Source organism: Siniperca chuatsi, linkage group LG16 (genome assembly GCF_020085105.1).
Source record: "Siniperca chuatsi isolate FFG_IHB_CAS linkage group LG16, ASM2008510v1, whole genome shotgun sequence".
NCBI lineage: Eukaryota > Metazoa > Chordata > Actinopteri > Centrarchiformes > Sinipercidae > Siniperca > Siniperca chuatsi.
The window spans coordinates 2,739,983-2,752,505 of NC_058057.1; the positions used below are offsets into that span (position 1 = coordinate 2,739,983).

Genomic DNA, 12,523 nt, shown 5'->3' on the forward strand with positions numbered 1-12,523 from the left:
ATAGTACTCTATTAATGTTATTACTAAATTTGTCCATTGTAAACATCCATTGGATTTTGCAGGCTGACATTAATACACTGGGCTTGTGTGTGCAAAGATTTTTATTAAGCAATGAGGGACTCTAACCCAAGTTTTGGCTGTACTCATTTTTGTTTTCAACTGGGGGTCTTATCTTCAAGTTTGATTTTTTGACCAGTTGTCTCTTTGCCCTGTTGTATTATGTTGGATTCTACTGTAGCAGCATCACTGTCTTCAGATCTCAGCAATTAACTTGGTCAGTAAAATGTTACCATAACTAGTACGCATAATGGCCAAAACTACAAAATTAAGACCCAAGTTGGAGACCTTTCCATTAACTAACATACTGAACTGTCGGGAGGCCGAACTGGGGACCCAAAAGCAGAACACACAGACAGAGCAGATAAGGACTCGAACAGTTTTATTGTTGTTCGTGCTGGTTCTGGGGACTTGGTGAGACCGGGATGGCGACCGAGTGGCAGCACTTTGAGCGGAGGCGACGGGACTGGTTCTGGGCTGGCTGGTGAGGCGGCAGGTTGGGCTGAGCTGGCGATGGGTCCGGGAGTCGCGGAACAGGAGCAGCGTGACCGCTGGCGTGGAGTAAAGGTTGCGGGGATCCGGGAGCGGAGATTACCGTCGAGGCGAAATCTGTGACAGAGACTAAGTTACTATCAAGGTAAGTATTAATCATATAAACAGTTCCTTACTTGTGGAGGCCGTTTCGCGTGGTGCATACATGTGTATGAAGACGATCTGGCGCTGGAAGTGTGGATAAGCCTAGTAGATAAACTGTTGTAATGGATGATGATGGAGAACAGGTGTGCCGGTAATCAACCGCAGCCGGGAGATCGTGGAGCCAGCCAGAACACAGACACACACTAACATAGACAACAACAGACAGGGGACAGCCAAGAAACACAAGGGAGGGCAGATACAAAAGAGTACAAAAGGATCAGAGGGCATAGTGGCTAACTATGACATGAACAACAGCACTCTTATACTTTGGTCCTCTAACGGATACTTTCCCGATCATATACTGCTCCATTTTCTCATATTAAAGCATATGAAAGTGGCAGTGATGGACAATAACAACTTAACTCTGATTTGTGTGGAGGCAGTCAGCCAAAAAACAAACAAACAAAAAAGTCTACACAGAGGAACTAACTAGAGGGCTGATTTAGCACACAGCAAAACGAAAAGCCAATATCCACATCAAAAATGATGGAAGATAAAGTAACACTTTGTCTTCCTCAAAAAAATCCAGTTAAGGGAGTTCTATATATTGTGTTCAAAATAAAGGCTTTTTCTTTTAAAAACATTTCTAACCTTTTCTGGTCAGTGAGGAAAATCCCCAGGCTCAGTGGTTTTTCTAAAGTAGCTCCTGACTTTCATTTCTCTTTTCCTGAGAGCTCGTGGGTCTGTTTTAGTGGGTAGAAAGTTGAAAAGTGGCCAGAACCTTGGCAAGCAGATCACTTTCAATTAAAGAGCAAAAACAGGAACCCAATTCAATGCTGTCACACCATCCCCATTCAGCGGTGCATGAGAGAAAGCCCTGATCCACAGGAAGTGAGCTGAACTCAGCTGGGCAGGGGCATTGACATTCTGATGGGATGTAGTCATCGTGTCATCCTGAGTGCTGTCTCAGACCCCGGTCTCAAACGGCCCTAACAAGTCATGTCATCTGACTGGTTACCAATGCTGGTATATGTTAGGAGGGGAAAAAAAGGCCTCGAATCTAAAGAAGCATTCAGTGTGTAAACCGATGGACTGTGTGGCAAAATCTATGACCTTTAGAGAATACTCCAGAGCTCATAAGTAAAGTAAGAGTAAAAATAATTCCTCTGAGACAGGATGATGATTTGTGCACAGAAAAATCCAGCAGATGAGTTTTGCACACTTCCTGCAGCAACCCAAGATACAAGGCAGCAGAACCTTTCACCCCAACAGACCTCAGCTCAGACACCGTCTATCAACTTCAGACAGGTTACAAAATGGTATTTCCAGTTCGATAGTTACCTAAGCTTCCTGTAAGTATTATCAAAAACTGCATGTACAGGGCAGCAGAGCACAACAATTGCCACTAGATTGCTTGGTTACTGAATAGAAAAGCCTTGTGGTCAGGCGGTAAAGACACACATGTTTAAATGCACATTATAATCATTACGACTACTAATTACAGTATTACAAGATATTTACATGGCTTTTTTTATAGAACCATTCCACTATTATTCCTGTGTCCATGCTACAACGCAGAGTCTGATTAAAAGGTTAAAGATTCCATCCACTTTAGGTTATTGTTTTACATAGCACCAATTCATAACAGAAGTTATCTTATTGCACTTTTCTTATGGAGCAGGTCTAGACCGTACTCTTTATAATATTATTTACAGAGACCCAACAAATCCCACCATGAGCAAGCACTTGGCGACAGTGGCAAGGAAAAACTTCTTTTTAACAGGAAAAACTAGTCAGGGTGGGCGGCTATCTGCCGCTGCCAGAGGGAGGGAGGGATACAGATAGACAGTAGCACAATGCAAATTCCACATAGAATTTTAAAATAATGTAATGGCAGTTGTAATATTAATAAAATAATAGGAATGATAGGAATAATAATAATAATAATAATAATAATAAGACTAATAATAATTGTAGCAGTGGTTGTCGAGCAGGGGGGCAGCAGGTGGCCTGCAACCCCAGATCCAGACTCTGTAGCTCCGGAGGCAGAAATACCTGCTGAAAGTGACAAAGAGAGAACAGAAAGCACAAAACTACGAAAGAGAAGATGTCGAGTTAGTAACATGCATTAATGGAATAGGAATGCGTACAGATGGAGAGGGGGAGGAGAAAAGAGCTCAGTGCGTCATGGGAAGCCTCACGGCAGTGTAGGCCTAAAGCAGCATAATTAAGGGATGGTTCAGGATTCCACAGGAGAGGAGCTTGATAGCTGAAGGCTCTGGCTCCCATTCTACTTTTGGACCCTCTAGGAACCGCAACTGCATTCTGAGAGCGCAGTGTTCTAGTGGGGGTAATAAGGTACTATGAGTTCTTTAAGCGAATAAGGACAATAAATCAAAACAGTGCCATAGGCATCCAATGCAGTACTCTTTGCGTCAACTATAAATCCAGTTTAAGAAAAAAAAGGGGCAAGGTTTTTGCTATTAGGGTAGCTCAACTCTGGAACGACCTGCCTGACTAGCTCAGACTTGCAAAATCAATATCTGCAAAGTCAGTATCCTCTTTTAAATAATTAAAAAAAAAAAAAAAAGTTTTTATCAAAAAGCTTTTTATAACTATTTAATTTGGGTAATTTACCTTTAACCTTTCTGGCGCCATGATGATACGTGATTCTGTATGATGTGGGACACACTGTATAAAGCTGAATCAATGTAATGTTACTTTAGGTTTTTGGTATGTCTTGTGTTCATGCATACATGCTGTACCTAGATCTTCTGTCGACAGATTTGTGTTGTAATAAATATATTCAAGTAAGAACAAGTGAGGCTCATCGAGCTTATTCTTCAAAGTGAAGATTGACCAGAAATTTTCTACATCAATAGGTGTATGTCTGACATGTGTAACATGTTTGTACAGTATGTATGATCTGTTCTAAATAGGGTATGACCAGTTTTTATGGTTTACTATTTTCACTTTGTAAGCGTATACAGCTTTAAATGTGTTTTTCACTTGTAAAGCACTTTGTAATCTCTGGTTTTACTAAGTGCTAGATAAATATACTTCTACAAATTTAAAAGGGATGAAGATGATTATAAGAACAAAAGCGTTGATACTTGGCAATACAAGAATCCAACCAGCACAAGAACCTTTACGAACAAGAGGAATATCCATTCACTATTATTCACTGTCGGACATACATCAGACATATTAGCGAGATGTTTTTTACGAAAGACCAGACAAGGCAAGAAACGACGTGGATACATTTCTGGCAGAACAGGCAATATGAGACAACAGGGGCAGAGAATGTGATCAAGTTGTTTAGTAAGACATTGAACACTAACCATCTGTCTTTGTTAAATAAGGGGTTGTACTTTGTCCCATACTACACAGATAACAAACTTGACGCCAAAGTCGATTTTTTCAAATTCACGAGACTTAAAGAATTTTCACAAAAGATCTGTGGTTGTGCTGTGGGCACAGTTGTAGCACCAAACCTTTATGTTGGCATTTTTAAAAATGAAATACATCTTGAGTGAAGATAATAATCCATATTGGAAATACATCATTTACTGGAAAAGGTTCATTGAAGATAGAATATTTCTCTGTACAGATGGTGAACAAAAACTCATTTATTTCATCACATGGCTGAACGACAGAAGTCCATCACTCAAGTTCAAGCTGAAGTTTGACTCTCACAAAAACTTCTTGGACCTGTGTATAATCAGACAAGACAACAAGATCATTACAGACCTCTTTCGAAAACCCACATATTGTAATTATCCTCTCAGGACAGAAAGTTACCATCCACAGTATATTAAGGATGCCATCCCCACTAGTCAATTTCATAGACTACAAAAGGATCTGTAGCACAGCAGAATCTTTAGAACAGGCAAAACTACCAGACACATGAGGGAAGGAGAGTCTTTCAAAAATAAAACAGGAAATAACATACATAAACCCTCAAACCATGACAACCTTTGGGAATGAACCAGGACCTGAATCTCAGGGTCTTCCTGTGAAATGGTCTGTGAAACAAACCCAATCTACTGCCCAAAGTTCCCAAAATACTTTTTATAATTAACCTGTGTATCTTATATATAAAGTTTTTTCTACCATGGTATATACTATTTCACATAATGGGACCTCTTCCACCTCTTGTTATTTTGTGGGATTGTCAAGAGTTGGTCTATGTCTTGATCCTTTTTCTATTGTGAAAACTTTTCTATTTGAATAGTTCTTTATTTGCTTATTTTGATTGATTTGGGCCCCTTTAAAACCCCTGCCCACACCACTACTAGATACCAAATACAATATGCACATGTTTGTTTTCTTTTGGGTGGGCCTGTCCTCCCAAAAATGTGTTTTTGGTTAAAATATATATTTTCTATATCTGTACATGGATAAATTTAAAGTTATAGGACCCCATGTGACATTTATATACTGTAGATTTGGGCTACTGTATGTCTTGTACATATATATCACCAAATTTTAAAAATGTTTTCCTTTTTAGTAATATATAAAGGATTATAGATAATGTATGTTTTGATGGTTGAGGGAATCTTGAATGACTAAGCTGCTGTATGTAATCATGGACACACCTCCAACACAGCTGTGGACTATCATGCAATTATGGGCTTTATTTAAACACTGTGTCACTATAGATTAATATGTCTTGGAAAAGGTCCTTGTGACCAAAACATCAACCTTTTAATAAGTGTGTGCAGGAATTCACTTCTTTTTTTTTTTTTTTTTTTTTAAATAGAATTGGATTTTGGGGGATTTGATTTCCTGCACCACCAAAAAGACAAAGCAATTGGTGTGCATTCTTCTATTCTTAAAAAACTTTAATACAGCCATTCAATAATGTGAGTGAAATGGGAGTCTCCACATTTCATACTATGATTATGGTAACTCAGACTATGAGTGTAAATGCGTTACTTATTTTGTCTTACTGAAACCTGGCTGGATCATGAAGAATGTTAGCTTAAATTAATCCACTCTGCCCTTTTTAATAATGCTCACATTCTTCGAGGCACCGGCCGAGGAGGTGGATTTGCAGCTATCTTTGACTCAAGCCTATTTATCAACCCTAAACTAAATTAAAACTCTTTCGAAAGCCTCGTTCTTAGTCATTTAAATCCGACCTGGAAAACACTACAGCCAATTCTATTTGTTATAGTGTACCGCACTCCTGGTCCTTATTCTGAATTTTTATCTGAATTCTCAGAGTTTTTATCAAGTTTAGTCCTTAAAACAGATAAAGTAATTATTGTAGGTGATTTCAATATTCATGTGGATGTTGAAAAGGATAGCCTTAGCCTCATTATTAGATTCAATTGGTTTCTGTCAGAATGTTCATGAACCCACTCACTGTTTTAACCACACCCTCAACCTTGTTCTTATATATGGCATTGAAATTGAACATTTAATAGTCTTTCCACAGAATCCTTCATTATCGGACGATTATTTAAGGACATAAATACCTGGATGACCTGCAATTTTCTAATGTTAAACTCAGACAAAACTGACGTTTTTGTACTTGGCCCCAAACACCTCCAAGGCACATTATCTAAAGATAGAGTTGCTCTAGATGGCATTGCCCTATCCTCCAGCACCACCGTAAGGAACCTCAGAGTTATCTTTGATCAGGATTTATCCTTTAACTCCCACATGAAACAAACTTCAAGGACAGCCTTCTTTCACTTACGTAACATTGTTCAAAAGAAGAATGGGAGCCAGAGCCTTCAGTTATCAAGCTCCTCTCCTGTGGAATCAGGTCCCAGTTTGGGTTTGGGAGGCAGACACCATTTCCACATTTAAGAGTAGGCTTAAGACTTTCCTCTTTGATAAAGCTTATAGTTAGGGCTGGCTTGGGTGAGTCCTGAACCATCCCTTAGTTATGCTGCTATAGCCCTAGACTGCTAGGAGACTTCCCATGATGGACTGAGCTCCTCTCTCCTCCTCTCCCTCTCCATGCATTTTTATCCCATTACTGCATGTTACTAACTCGACATCTTGTCTCTCCCGTAGTTTTTTGCTTTCTCATTTCTCTCCTCTCTCCTGTCGCTTTCAGCAGGTATTTCTGCCTCCAGAGCTGCAGAGACTGGATCTGTGGTTGTGGGCCACCTGCTGCCCTTGTGTTCCTGCTTGACAACTGCTACTACAGTTGTTACTGGCTCTGTTACCATAATTGTCATTATTATTCCTATGACTATCATTCCTATTATTATTTCTTTATTAATATTACCACTACCATAACATTTTTACTATTATTACTATAAATTTCCAGGTGGTATTTGCATTGTGCTTCCCTCATGAATTGAACTGTATAAATAAATAAATAAAACTGAACTGAATTAATTCCTTTCCCACATTTCCAACTCTTCATACTCATTTCTACACTTTTTCATGAATATTTAAACTCTTATCTACTCATTCATACTTGTAGTGAGAAACCTCCATTCCAAATCTTCAAGATGTTCCACATCTTTCATACATTATTGGTATTATTAAATTTAATTCAATTCAATTTTAATTTACTAGTGCCAATTCATAACAGAAGTTATCTCATTACACTTTTCCTATAGAGCAGGTCTAGGCCATACTCTACAGCATTCTTTAGTTTTGTGATTTGTGTTTCAGTTGGTATATCATGAATAATAAATCAGACCACATGGAATCACCGACACATCCATCTACTGTATACTGCAGAGCCCAGTACTCCCCCGACAGTTCCCCGGATCTATAAGCATCTTCCTTCAGAGACTTTATTCATACTCTGTAGAAATGGAAAGACTTTAATGTACATCTTTTTCAAGTTGGTAAATAATAGCTGTGACTTTGCCTCAAGGATGAATGACACAAAACTAATAGAAATAGTGAGCTTTTGGTACTTTACCTGATAAGTCCTCAAGTAACGGGAGAACCAAATGTGAGAAGTTAGGTTGATCAGGTTGTTTTAGAGACTGGGTAAAAGCACAGCCTATACACAGTATGTTCACAAAAACATGACTGAGTCTCTAAGTTATCCAATGAGAACTAGACACATAAATGATCGACTTCTAAAAGTTGCTGCACCTTCTACATAGACATTTCCAAAGTACACAACAAAATTGACAAACAGTAAAAACTACAACGAAAGCAGTCACAGAGACAAAACTGTAATATTAGATAACTATAAAAACACTTTGATGCTAAAATCCCTAGGCGCTTCTGAAATTATGAATTGAAACATGATCTCTGGGAAGCACTACACCCATGAATACTTTACACCAAATCTGGAATCTAATAAAGTAAGGCCAAAGCAATGACTGTTTGACATTAAATATGTTGCCAAATTCAAAATGAGAACCTTGTGGGTTGCCAGTGACTACCCTTAAAACAGCATGAACAAAGATAAAGCACAGTGTAGCTCACTGCCACAGCTGCTGTATACTAACTACAGGTATTTCAGTTCCTCTGTGAGTGATGTTTTCAGTTCCTTTCATAAAGTGGAGAAAGAGACGTGAGATCATGAGAGTCTACGATTATGGAGCTGCACTCTGTCAGGTTGCCATGGCTATGATGAGGCCCAGAAGTGATTTGTCCTCATGAGCCTGGGCCTAACACTGTTTAATGAGATGAGCTACAGAGATGCTGTCCTCTACTTCTGAGAGAGAGACTAAGTGGGTTTAAAAGGACACACAAATGTGTACACACAGACACACTACACTATGCAAACACACACACACACACACAGGGATAATGCGGTATAATATCTACTTGTGCTGTGCCAAAAGCAACAAATGATTGACTTTTTAGTTGAGTGACAACAAGACTCTACAAACAAGTCTACAAGTCTGGATCTATGATTGCAAGCCACCTTCTGTCCTCATGTTCCTGCTTGACAACCACTACTAAAATTTTTACTATCATTATTATTCCTGTCATTATTATTGTTATCATTATTATTACTATTATTATTTTATTAATATTACCACTACCATTACATTACTATTATTTTAAAATTCTGTGCAGAATTTGCATTGTGTTACTGTATGCTCTTTCCTCCTGCTCTCTCTCTCTCTCTCAACTCAAACATCAGCGACAGACGGCCGCCCACCCTAAGTCTGGTTCTGCCTCTTAAATGGAAGTTTTTCCTTGCCACTGTCGCCAAGTGCTTTCTGTTAGAGGGAATTGTTGGGTCTCTGTAAATAATATTATAAAGAGTACAGTCTAGATCTGCTCTATAGGAAAAGTGCAATGAGATAACTTCTTTTATGAGTTGGTGCTATATAAATAAAATTTGATTGAATTGAGGACCATGTATGTCTCTTTCAAATTTTATGACAATCTATCAAATTATTGTTGAGATATTTCACTCTGGACCAAAATAGTGGACTGATCAACAGACCAACCATCCCTTGCAATCCCTACAGCCACGTCACTAGCATGGCTAAAAAACCAAACTCCACCGGTGCTATGACGTAAGCAGTTTGGTTTTGACTTGTAAACAAAATGTAGAAAAAGGTGGATCCAGACATGTGAAGTGGTTAGATGTAGGGCAGAAATGTTTCATATTTTGGGCAACCCTCAAACTTGTAATGTAAAGTAATGAAGACGAGAAACGCCTCGTCCTTCATAAACCTGTGTTGTGGACATACAGAAGGTTGTGTTAATGCAGCAGGGCTTTGATCACAGCTCAGCACTGTTTGTAACATTTGTTCAAATGTAGTAGAACCCTACGTTGGCTGTCACATGTCTTAATTGCCTGGGGCACATGTATTACCTGGGGCATGTGTCTCAACCAGTGAAAGAGTATATTAATAAATTAATAAAGAAATATCTTATTAAAGATAGTATGGTGTATCAATGACTCATGCATGATTAAGAAAGATATTTCTGTAATTAATCTGTGATTACTTGAATCAAGATATTAAAGTGGTAAAATTTAAACGAGCAACATTGAATCATAAAAAAAGATTGAAATAACAAAAGAAAACTATATGTGATAGTGTACATAGATCATTGTATGATTTTACCAAAGCAAAGTATGACAGATAGGAAAATGTTAAAATGTCCTTGTATATTTGACAACTGTAATATTCTGTGATTTGCGCTCTCATCTGCATGCTCTTATCTGCAACAAATTAGCACACATTTCACAGGAGACACTTGCCTTCCACTTTCCAGTTTCCTTCAACAACAACAACACACTAAACTGCCATTGCAAGATTTATTTTTTGGAAGAAGGGGGGTAATAACAAGTGAAGGGAGCATGCCCAGTTTGATTATCTATCCCGTGGCAACAGTTTAACACATAAAACTTCCCATTGCTGTGCTTTTGTTGGCCAGCTTTGCAGGGAAGACTGAACCGGTGTGACGCACACACAGACCAAGGGTGCATTGGGCTGTACAGCACTGGTTGAATTTGATGTCCTGAGGCGGTGGCATATAGCTAAGGGGCTGTTATTATTCCAGTTTCCTGTTTGGCAATGCTCAGAGAGAGCTGTGAATACCTCCTGGCTGTGCTGTCATGTCTGTGCCTGATAACAACCACAACAATACTGCAGCTCAACCTGGATCTACTGTATAGCTAAGTCTATTACGGTCTAATGTCTTCCTGTCATGTCACTGTGGTGGAACAACACTTACACATCAGCTGTTGCCAGGGGTTGGAGACACTGTTCTAATTTGCACGTGTGCTTGTCTTGCATTGCAAACATTCCAGCTGTTTACTTTTAGCCTCCTCCTGCAGCTCAGCTTTACTTAAACTTCTCTTGCTTCGCGGGGGAGTTCTAAGCTGACCTGATTTTATTTTGTCTGCACAATACACCTGCAGACTGAAAGAGACGATTCATCTCTATCTCTGGCACTGCCTAGATATTTGTGTCTGTGTGTGCAGTCATTGTATTGTCATGTGTGCTACCATCCCCGATGGGTACAGACCACATAAATGTGGCCTCATCCTTAATGAAAGTCATAGACAATCAAACAAAGCCTAGAGTCTCAGCCTCCAAACCATCTTTCTGTCACTTGCCAGGAATCCAGATGGCATAAGTCTATACATCACAGCATAATGCTCTTTCATTGTACACAGCCTTGTTTGACATGATGTGTGGCTCTTTTGTGAAGAGCCGACACAAAAGTACATTCACGCAAAACCTCTCCCGCAGACACCACTGCCTGTGTCCCATCTTAAAACCGGAGGACATAACAGTGTCATTGTTCTTTGGCTGTGGCTATAGAGGGATACTGGCTGTTAAAAAGGCATTTCATTAACTTTGCACTCTCCATTTTGCAATACAAATAGTTCTCTAATGACATGTCCAACCCAGAGGCAGTGTATATGCACAAAGAACAAAAAGCTCCTAACTGATAAGAAGGAAGGAACTGTGGAAAGGCCTCTTAAAATTCCCATGCTGCATATGATGACACGGACTTCTACTTCAGACATTTCCTTTCATATTTTTTAAAAATGACAAGAATGCGATTGTTCATTCATTGCAAGCAAAAGGAATCACGGCTTATGAGAAGTCAAATCCGGCCATTTTCTGACAGTTATCAGGGTACGGGTAGACGTGGCTATACAAGGTAGCCCAAATGTCCCATTTCGCCTCCCAGGCCAGGTGGGATATGTATCCCTCCAGTGTTTTCTGGGAACTCCCTGGGATCTCCTCTCAGTTGGACGTGTCTTTGAGAACCTCTACAGGGAGGCATCCTTAAAGGGGAACTCTACCAATTTTAATTCAATTCAATGTTATTTATATAGGTCCGATTCATAACAGAAGTTATCTCATTGCAATTTTCATATGGAGCATGTCTAGACCGTACTCTTTTATATTATTGACAGAGACCCAACAATTCCCACCATGAGCAAGCACTTGGTGACGGACGCAAGGAAAAACTCCCTTTTAATAGGCAGAAATCTTGAGCAGAACCTAGGCTTTTGGTGGTACCCTGTTAATAGAGACAGACTGATCATATCTAGTAAAGAAGTGCTAAGGGTAAAATTCTTTAAGCAGCCGAGTTGGGATGGGGTTTAAGAGAGAGGTTGATGGCTTAGATGAAGAAATCGTTGAAGTTAGGATCGATGGAAGAAAAGCAGTCTAAAAATATCAGGTTTTACACCTGTTTCTAATTAAAATAAAAATAATAATTAGAATTTTATCATTAAATAAGCTCATGAAGTCATTACTACTGAGGGCTATAGGAATACATGGATATTAAAATCACCTACAATCTGTTATCTGTTAAACTTGAAAAAAACTTTTAGAATTCAGATAAAAATTCAGAATATGGACCGCGTGGTACACTGTAACAAATAGAATTAGCTGTAGTGTTTCCCAGGTTGAGTGTGAAAGACTAAGAAGAAGGCTTTCGCATGAGTTATAATTTAGTTTAGGTTTAGGTTTGATTAATATGTCAGGGTTTTGGGTATGTGTTCAGCTATTTCCTGTTTTATTTTGTAATGTATTCAGCCTCATGTGTCTTGTGTAGTTTTACTTCCTGTCTTTGTTTGCTTTTCCCTCCAGTTTTGATTGTTTGCAACCACCCAAATTAGTTTCACCTGTGTCTTTTTATCCTGCCCTCACCTGTGTTTTCAAGTCGGTGTGCTTCCTTTGTTCTGTGTCAGATCGTCAGTGTTACTATGTCAAGCGTACCTTTATTTGTTTCCCGTGGGTTCTGTGGATTTTTGCTTTGTTTCTGTTGGACCTTGCATGGATTTTGGATTTTTTGGACTTTGCCTGCTACCTGTTGAACCTGTTTACCTGTGTTGACAGCTTCTCTTATTTCAAACACTGCCTGCCTGAAACCCATGTAAGCCTTTTTCTGATCATTAAACTATTGA

At 39.1% G+C, this 12,523-nt stretch overlaps 1 long non-coding RNA gene across 1 annotated transcript; it reads right to left on the reverse strand.

Annotated features, from left to right (window-relative positions):
* Positions 1-422: 422 nt before the first annotated feature.
* Positions 423-6,205, reverse strand: LOC122862917. Its single transcript, XR_006374871.1, has 3 exons — positions 1,345-6,205; positions 755-896; positions 423-666 (listed from the first exon to the last, which is right to left on the reverse strand). It is a non-coding gene; the product is annotated as an uncharacterized LOC122862917 (long non-coding RNA).
* Positions 6,206-12,523: the final 6,318 nt, after the last annotated feature.